The 10060-nt window shown below is 41.4% G+C and overlaps 1 long non-coding RNA gene across 1 annotated transcript in view; it reads left to right on the top strand.

The window, feature by feature from the left end:
* The window catches only part of LOC121669540, an 11932-nt gene extending 2672 nt beyond the window's left edge, over positions 1-9260 (top strand). The window contains exon 2 of the long non-coding RNA XR_006017794.1: positions 52-9260. This is a non-coding gene — a long non-coding RNA (uncharacterized LOC121669540). The remainder of the gene's footprint in view (positions 1-51) is intronic.
* The last annotated feature ends 800 nt before the right edge of the window (positions 9261-10060 follow it).

Genomic DNA, 10060 nt, shown 5'->3' with positions numbered 1-10060 from the left:
TCAACGGCTCCTGAGGATGGTAATAGAATACACTGCAACCCAGGACAGGAGGCTTAAGCATACATGTAGAGAAAGGTGATGGAAGAACTTGGAAGTAGTAAGTAGCTCTAATTGAAACTGCCCATAAAATATGACCGAGGATTTCTTTGTTATTGAAATGGGAATCGGGAAGAACCTTTCATTGTAAAAGATAAAGGAAGTCTTGATTTCATTTGAATGATTACCTAGCTAAAATGCAGCTGTTAGAATTGATAGTGGTAATAGAGAAGGCAAAAATGGTATAGGTGTTCTGATCAAAAGGGGGCCTATACTGCAGGTGTTATTAGTAGTGCTGTTTACTGTCATTAAAGTGAGTGGAATGACCATGTTTTACACCATTAATATGTTTATCTTAGTACAGGACAAAATGTGGTTATATGGTGTAAATTTTAGTTTATTAGTTTGACGTCTCTCTAGGCTGCAAAGAAACTAGGAAGACCTGAAGCTATAGTAATTACTCCTGTCACTTCACTTCTGTGCATTTTGATATTCAAGAGGAAGGATAGCAGCAAGCGATTTACAACAAGCCATTACAAGAACACATCAACATAGCTTTGGTTTCCCTATGAAGTTCACTAAACAGGAATGTCATATGGGCTGAAGAAGGAAAAGAAAGCTGTATATGAAAAGAAACATACCCACACCTAATTAAATACTGTGTAATAAGTTTGTCCCTACAGCTTCTGTGATTCTTCATATTCTTACCAGGGCAGTACAGATATTATCACTTCTAGACATACTCAGTCCAATAACATCTGTGAAGCCCTGTGCTTCACTAGGTAATTTTTGTTTTACTCAAAGTGAACACTCTTTTTGCTGAGTGCTAATGGTGAAAAGAGAATGTTTCTGGTTTGTACTCTCCTTAGAGCAGGCAATAAGAATGATCTATGTAGTGCAATAGAAGTGAAGAGGGTTTTTTAGGGCTTACCCAAATTCTTTAAACAAGTTCCTGATATCTAGTCCAAACAATCATGTATAATCTCTTAAGCAACAACCAAAATGTTAAAACAAATGGCCTCTTTTCCAGTAGGGAATAATGAGACTCTCAGAAAGTTAGTACTGGGGAGTTATACAGTTTTCTTAAAAAGTGCTTTATTCTGTTCTTTGGTAACATTTGCCAAATCCATTAACGTACATAATTTATAACACTGCTATTATTATGAAACACACCGTTTATATGACTTTTTTACTGTTCAGTAAAGTCATTTAAACATGATATTTTATTTTGGTTGTGTTGTAGCTGAGCCTGAAGGCTTTGCCTGAGTATCGCCTCACCCATGGTACGTATACAAATGTCAGGCCCTTGCTCAAAACTCAGTTTTATGTGCGTCTGAGAGAGACACGCATACTCAGAATGATGGACAGATTCGTAAGAAGTAAATTTGTTTTACCTTAAGTGATACAGCTCAGTTCAGTCTTGGAAAATCATAGTGCATATTGAACATGATTGCTGGAGGAAGGCTACATGCTGTATGCAAAAGGGATTTGAACGCTGAAAGGTTCCTCTTTCAGATGCCTTGCTTCCTTTTTTTCCCCTGTAATGTGTTGCTAGTTATCTCATAGATCCAGCATATGAACTTTAGCAGTTGTGTCCCCAGGTTTCTCTGAAGACTCTGTAGTTGCTTCCCCTGCAGCCCCTAAGCCTTGTGTTTGTAGTCAGGCTCAGATGCTGTAATGCGACAGGTGATGTCTGCCTCCGGTTGCTTCTGGAGTTGTGCGTAATCTTGTTGCCCAAAGGAAAAAGCTGTAGTTCTCTTTCCTCCCTGTGAGAGCTGTTCCTTTTACATATTCCTGAGCTTTCATATATAGAAAATATATTCTAGTCCTTAGTATGCCTGCACTTCAATTTACAGGTGTTAAACACACATACGCTGTGTTTGATTACAGCATCCTCTACTTCAAAGTCAGCATATATGCATGTACGTTATTTCTTCCTGTGATTGCCACAGCTGTATAAGTGTATGGGCAGCAACAATTCATTTTCTTCATGCCAAGGCCAGCTCTTCAAGTTCTACTGGGATAATTAATCCTATTGTGGGAGGAGAAGGTTATGTAAAAATAAAAGCTAAAATAGGGTAAGAGGGTGGATATAACTATATTGTTATAAAGATGACACACCCCAGTGATGATTTTCTGTGCTGTATGGGAATAGCTATCCCAGTATAAAGCACCTTTATACAAATATAGGTATGGACATGACATGTCAGAAGTTGAGATAGCCGGGAAATTGTATTGGTTTAGTTCTATCACATTAATTAAAATAGGACCTATTTTTGACAGACAAGCCCCAAATAACATATGGCAATATAAAATTACTTCATTTGGCAAAAGGTTCACAAAGAAGCTCATCCTTTCATGTGAAGTAAACTTTTCCCCCCCCATTTTTGTTTTCTATCCTTCATCACTGTTAACACCTTTCCAGAAGGGCGCGCCACGTCAATGATCCAGGTGTCCTACTAGCACGTGTTCATGAAGAGTAGTTAATGAAGGAGCAGTAAAGATCAGAAGGGGGGAGGATTTTGTGTGAGGGTGTGGAAAGGAGAGCCTTGACGGATGGCTCTCCAGTACTGGGTCTGCCAAATGTCATGTGTCAAGAAAGAGGATGCGTGGCCAGCAAGGGAGGCAGGTAGCCCTTCTGCCCTGAGCTCCGGCTGTCACCTTTAGGTTCATTTTAGGAGTTCAGACAGCCCATGCCAGGGTCACCACTCTGTACCAGCCCACCCCTCCTGCACTCCCCCACCATCTTCCAGTGTCTTCCATCAAACCCAAGTCTCACTGACAGATTAAATTAAGACTAAACTCTCAGTGATATACAATTAGGGGAAAGTCTCACTGCCCTGAGGACATCCTGCTGGTGCTCCCTGGCTCCAGGCCTTTCCGTCCAAGCCTGTCCACTCTCAGCCCCTTCCCTTGCCAGCCGTACTATGGCTCAGCTGGCCAGCTGTCAGCTGGCCCCAGCCTTCCTGTGCCATGCACTGAAGCTGTCCACAGTGACCTTCTGCTCCCATTCTCCCTGTGCAAGAAGAAGCAGCTCCTGCTGCTGTCAGTCAGGCAGACACAGCCTGCACTTCCCCAGAATCCACCCAGGCTGGATCCTGATGGATGGGAGGAAGTGGGTGTGGTGAAACTCGGACACTTTAGCAAGGAATAACCATGCTAACCCCTGGTACTGTGGTGGGGGAAACTGTGACAGAGTGATAACTGGAGTGTCTTTGGAGGCCAAACCTCAGCACGAGATGCAGAGCTCCAGTGAGGGTGCAATATGACTGTGCATCATCTTCAGCCTGCAGTGTTGGCTGATCTCCTGTCATTCTAACTCTTCAACACCACGTGGGGAGAGGAGGTACCCCCCTCTTCAGCTACACTCACTCTGCAAATAAGAATTCCAGGACATTGCTCTTACCTTCCCCATTCTTTAGTGACATATCCCACTCCCTCAGGCTAGCACCCCTAACATTGCATCCCTACTCACCCCATTCTTTTCTCTTGAATACCTCCTTGTCCCACTGTAGAGCCGGCTTTGATCCCTGCTCTGTGTTTTCTTTTGCAAAGTAGATCCCAGCACTATGTTGAATGTGAGGGAAAAGCACCACAGCTGGGCAGCTTCCCACACTTCGACCAGATTGCTGAGCATTCCCATACAATACTGCAAGTGTCACAGGTGAGCAGTTCCTGCAGCTGGTGACAACAGAGGATGAAAGCAATAATCTGTAAGCTGCCTTCAGTCCAATTGTCAGCTGGTGAGTTACCTGCTGTAAAAGTTTTTTAAGGCACTGCCTTCTGAGTGGCCATGAAGGCTTTCTCCCATTATATGGAAACCAGATTATTGCTGAACTTATTTGATCCATTCCTAGGGAGTAATAAAATATACATTTTGCTCAGTAAAAACTCCATCTGGTCTCTGAGATATATTGGCATGGCAAGCATCCACCTTCCGTTGCTGTCACTTGCAGTCCCCATCCAGCCACTTATCAGTTCATCTGTCACAAGAAGCAGAAAGATTTCCCTTGCATAGACAAAAAGTCACCTCCCTGAGGCATCTAGTAACTGGTCCTGCCTCTATTGTGGCAACTGGAGTGGCACATTTTAAGGGTGTAACAGCCTAAAAAGGATTTAACAGACTGCCCCTTCTGCACAGGCATTCAGAACTGTCTCTGTACAAGAAAACTGTGTAATGGGGAGGAAAAGCATTGGGAATTAAAAATTAATCACTCTTGTTTTTTCCTGTAAGAGCTCTTTTGTAATGCTTTAGAGCAGACAGGAGTTAGCTGGTTAGGAAGATCAGCAAACTGAATGCCTTCTTTTGAGATAAAATGTGATTCATTTGCAGCTGTGCAGACACAGCCTTAATCGACTCCATGTTTATCAGGTTCAATAGCGCTTTTATCAAATTCACCGAGCAAAAGAAGTGCTGCAGGTTTGAGCTTAACTATCCTACAGATACCTGTAGGTCAAGGCTGAGACCTCAGGTCTTTCCTTTCATAGAGGGGGACCCACTTCCCTCCCTCTTGGTCTGAGTTTATTTAAGCTTCTGGCCTGCTGCATTGTGATTACAAAAGTGACTCAGTTACTTTTCAGAAGCATCACATTATTTCAAGGCAAAAGTATTACTGAGTAGTATCAAGACCTGTTTGTCGAGTTTAACTGATGCTTGGGGTTATTAGTTTTTATGTCATGTGTTTCTGCATTTTTCCTGCTCAGACATGCCCTGTCAGTGTGCCCTTCTCCCTCCCTGGTTTTCCTGCCCTGTTGACCCAAAATCCATTAGCACATTGCTTGAGGGCATTAAGCTTCCCAGTCTTGTTCAGTTGGAAGATTACTCTTAACTACTCTTTTAGGACCTCAAAGATGCAAAGAACACCTATTGATCCATTAACCTATGAACATTTAATGTGTGGGGGGTCTGGAGATAAAATTTTTGCCTTTTTTGTGCTTTCAAAGTCTCATGTCGTTTTGTAAAAGAGACTTAGACCATTCAGTGTGAGTAAAAAGGCTCAGAATTGGAGGTCAGAGTGACAGACAACAAAGTTGACCTAATTGTGGAGGTGTGTGAGGACTGTTTCAGAGTAGTGGGAAAAAATGGAAATAAAGGAGGTCAAAGAGTTTCAGAAGATGCTTCTGACTGATTATTTTTGCCAGGTCATGAGCTGTAATGGGAAATATGGAGTGTAATGCAGCTCCAGATTGTAGACATCTAAATTTAGATATTAAATGTAGGTGACTGCCTGTGAGCCACATACCTCAAGTTCCATTTCAAGCAGTGGAGATCAACTCCTTAGAGTTATTGGGGCCTGGAGAGCTACTGAGCTCATCCTAAATTAGACACCTACCAGGCCAGTCAGCCAAAGACCCAGCTGTGCTGCAGCTAAGATACTTCTTAAACTTTGACAAGTCTATTTGGTACATCCCCAGGTGCCCAGGGTTCCCCAAAGGCAGAATAATCACACACATCTCTCTGGTGACTGGGTTGGCAGGGGGAAACTATGATTGTGTTTGCCCAGCCAGAAACACCACAGATGGTCAGAACAACTGAGCGCAATGCATCCTTTAGTGCAAACCTCCTTGAATTTCCCAAAACCTGCTCATATACTTGCTCATTATACATGGTAGACACATGAAGGATGTAAACATGGCATCACCTGATCCTGGGCAGCCAAAGAGCCTCATCTGTTCAGAGTCTCCCTGCCAGGCCTTCTTGTCATGAGGCATCAGTCTCATCTGTGGGGCTATGGACAGGAGCAGTGGGACTCAGGGCTCTTTGGTAAGAGTGGCTGGATACCTCTGCAGTAAACACTATCAACTGCTCAGACATGCCAGGACAACCCTGGCACCGTATACACAGGAAGTGTATATGGAATGTATAGGGAAGGCTGAAACAAAATTTTATAGCTCCAGCACTAACATCTATTGCTCACTTGTTTGCAAGAGAAAGGGCATGTTCAGCATGTATTTCTCTTTTAGCTTACCCTCTACTCAACTTAAAAGGTAAAAAAAGAAAAGAAAAAGCCCAAACACACCCACAATGTCATTATCAGAGCTTATTTTTATCTTGTTTGTGGAGTTCACTTACAAGGTTACAAATCTTTTTGGTATATTGCACAAGGATTACAAGAATTCAACTACTAATGGATTTTCCCAGTAGAACATGAGTACAGAACATTTCTGGAAATACAGTCTGTTCATACTGTTCGACATAAAATGTGTGAACACATGAATACTTAACAGAGTATATTAAGAAGAGGTATTAGCAGTTAATATAGGAGGAGATACAGGTAATTGACTCGCACTTCATGAGAAGGTTCTTGGTCCCTTGCTGCTCATTGCACATTGCCTTCACAAGGTACTTGTGGTACACATCTGCCTTGAAAACATCATCAGCTGTGTCTGTGCCACTGTTTTTACATGGTCTTGCCCTTTCTTGCTGTTGTTGGGTTTCTGTTTGCAACTAAAGGCTGTTACTTCCATCTGCTGTGGGCAGAAATGTGCCTCTGAAAGACTCTCACTGTCCCTTGGCAGCATGCCACAGAAATGTTTCTCCACAAAAACAGTAGCTGTCAGTGCTGGATTTTAGGGACTGTGGAATCATCTTGAATACTTTACAGTGTACCTTTAGACAAATTATTATTAGGTTCCTGCAGAATTTTCTGGGCCTGGACTTCTCAGTCTCTTACATTTTCCAGGTGAACAAAGTGACCGATGTACAGCTCACTGTTCATGCAAACACAGAGCAGCCTGGCAAGCTGAAGTGCTATGAATCTGCTTCCTTTTCTTACTTATAAGCAAGAGATCTTGAAAGAGAAGTGTTTCATCTTTTGTAACTCATATATATCACTGTCCTATCCCACAAAATATTTCTTCTCCCCTGTACCCTTTGTAATCACTATTGACAGCACAATTCTTCTGACTGTCACTCAGGTTTATAACCTGAGACAACACTTGAGTGGATACAAACTAGCAGAAAGGAAAATACAGAGAATAAAGAAGTCATTAATGGTCAGCATGGGGAGGGCAGTATGTCCAGCACACCTCCAGCATAAGTTTCAAGATATTTGCTGGAAAGCTTTGAAAAGCACAACGCATTCACTTCATAAAGGCTTGTGCACCCTTCACTCATATGTGATGGCTGAAGGAGAAAGTGCCAGAGGGATGCATTGACCAGTTATTGGCAGGAATCAGCATCTTTATGGAGAGTGAGGGATAACAACACAGTGCAAACATGCTAAAGAAGTTCTTGGAAATGAAGACAAGGATATATTTGATGAGCAAGAGAAAAGAGCAGAGAATAAATGTGTAGACTTCAAAGGCAAATTGATGGAAAAGACCTGAAAGAAACAAATGGAAGGCAGGAGCTGTTACATAAGGTGGTACGTTTCACTCAGCGAGTCCCTAAGCTGCTGGCTGTAGAAGAAAGAAAGGGACCTTCTCTATTTCTAGGTTTTTGCTCATGCTATGAGCATCTCTGGCTCTCCACAGGTGATTTCAAGTAATGTAAATACAAAGGAAAAGCCTTGCAAGTTAGGAAACATTAGGAATTTGCATTGTGAGGTATTTTGGAAATTTTGCACTGAAAAGTAATGGTCTCTATATTATTTTCTCTAAATACATTTCTCTAAATTTCTCTAAATTTTTTCACCTAATGACCAGCAGTACAGTATGTGTTCAGATGCCATGTTTTTGTTACGAGGACAAATAGGAGAATAAAGAATGTATATAGGATGTGGAACTCAGCACCAGAAACTTATCTGTATTAGTCACAAATTTCTTAGTCTTATTTAGCTTGCTAGAGAAAAACTGTGACATCTGACTAAGACACTGGTATCCAAATAAACCCAATTCATGCACAGTCCACATTAGATTATTTGTATGATACAGAAGTGTCTCTTAAATTTGCCAAGTTTTCCCTCCAACCCCTCAGCACTTTTGTGCTACATCATGTTACCCCCAGAGCTTCTCTGCCGTCAGAGCTGCTTTTTTCCCCTCTTAATGTAAAATGAAAGAAGTTTTGAAGCAAAAATTCTCAGCTTTTTTCCCCTCTTAATGTAAAATGAAAGTTTTGAAGCAAAAATTTAAATGGTGAAACTCTCTTCACCTATATCTTGTCTTTTAAAATTCAGCCTAGTAATCTAAAAGTCGATCTACTGATTCAGTTCAGGGTGAATACATTGAGAGTGGTTCATTTAATTTCTTAAAAACAAGTATGTACTTATATCTGCAAAAATATTGTGAGCTCTTTAATGTAGGACTTGAATTTTTCTTGACCTTGATATCAAAGCCATGGTTCAGGTGCACTAGAAGGAAAATCCTGTATTAATAGTCACTCATTGCCCGCATCAAGGGACCTGTCAGAAGACATCACTGCCCACTCCTTTCTCAGGTATCTAGGCCTCCCTTGGGTGGAAAAGACGTCAAGGGAAGGAAAAGGAGCACAAACATCTGGCTTTTTCACCCAAGTCAGGGTGGAGTCAAAGTGGATATCTACTGACACAGTAGGTGTTGGTCTATGACATATATAATACCAAACAATTGCTCTCTCTCTCTTTGTTATGTAAGCGTGGTGTCATTTTTTGAGCTGTCAGACACAGTCTGCGAATCTGTAACTTCTTTACAAAACAGGTCACAAAACTCAGGATGGGGAAGACATTAATAGGACTGTATTCAAAGGTCTTTAGCAGGCATTTCTCTCTCTTTCCTGTATTCTTTATACTAATCTTTTGAAATTTTATGGTGTTGTTTTCATATATTTCCCACATTTATGGCTGGAGAATATTTATATATTATTATTGAGCTGTTTAGGTGTCCATAGCTGCTCTTCTCATGATTCTTCTCATGTTTAAAATGTTCATTAATACCTTTGTTTGAGAAAAAAAAAAAAGCATGCACAATAATTTGTAGCCATAGAAAGCTTCAGAAAAGCTGTTTGTGTTCCTGAGCTCTCAGATTTAATTCTGTCTGTCCCTTTAAAGTCAGCTGAACACTTAATACTGATGAGAAGACAGCTGGCTGCTCAGACATGGATGTACAACATCTGTTGGCTGCTGTATGAGTATGAGACTTGGAACAGCTTCCACTCACTGTGCACCTGACTTTTTTGAAAATGATCCAGTTTTTGTGTTTGTGAACTGATTTGATGCCTTTATTCATCACAGAGCATTTCCTCATCCCTTCTTTATCCATCCTTGAATGTGTGCCACACCATCTGAAAATAAAATATTTAATTGGAAGGATGACACTTGTTTTTTTAGCTTTTGCACAGTTCTTCCAATATTTCCTTTATTTAAAACAAAAATGAATGAGCTTTGGCATGCCTGCAAGTCTGTGTGACTCTGTCTCCCTTGCCACAGGTGGCAGAAGTAAGAAAATGACATACCCAAATGCTCACAAGCTTAGAGCTGTGGGCAACGGGATGCTAAAGAATCCATGCAGGGATGAAGTGTCTCTGGTTCTGCAGCACATGAACTGTGAGGTCTCATTTCTTTGATGAAGAAACAGGTAAAGCTTGTGACTAGGAAGAATGCCTGAGAGATTAATTAAAACAGCAGTGTTGGAACCCATTGCAATAAAGAAATTTAAAGATTTTCTGGGTCCCTCAATGTATCTGGGTAAGCCTCCAGCAAGGAGAAATCTTTCTGGGGCTGTAACCTGCACTCTGAATGCTTCCCATGCTGCTGGCAGCTTTCAGCAGAGTATCACAAGATGGGTTGCAAATATCGAATATGTACATATGCAGGGGATGGCTTTCTAATTCTGCAAATGCTTCACTTCCAACACACAACACATGCATGTCATTCCATTTCACTGTGAATGTGTCCATACAGTTTGCTAAAATCATCCTTTATGTTAAAAGAGTAAATGGGGAGGTAGGAACTTTATTTACCATCAACACAAAAGTAAGAGGGGATGCATTTCTTTGTCTCTTTCCACTTCACCTAAGGCACTTTCTCAGGGCAGGACCTGCACAGACATACACACCTGTATAATCACAAGTGCAAACTGATTTTCAGGGTGGGGTGGGGAGGTATTG

Source organism: Corvus kubaryi, unplaced genomic scaffold (assembly GCF_017639235.1).
Source record: "Corvus kubaryi isolate FWS band 111438036 unplaced genomic scaffold, C.kubaryi_AGA036_p1.0 133, whole genome shotgun sequence".
Taxonomy (NCBI): Eukaryota; Metazoa; Chordata; class Aves; order Passeriformes; family Corvidae; genus Corvus; species Corvus kubaryi.
This window is presented reverse-complemented; position numbering and strand designations above follow the sequence as displayed.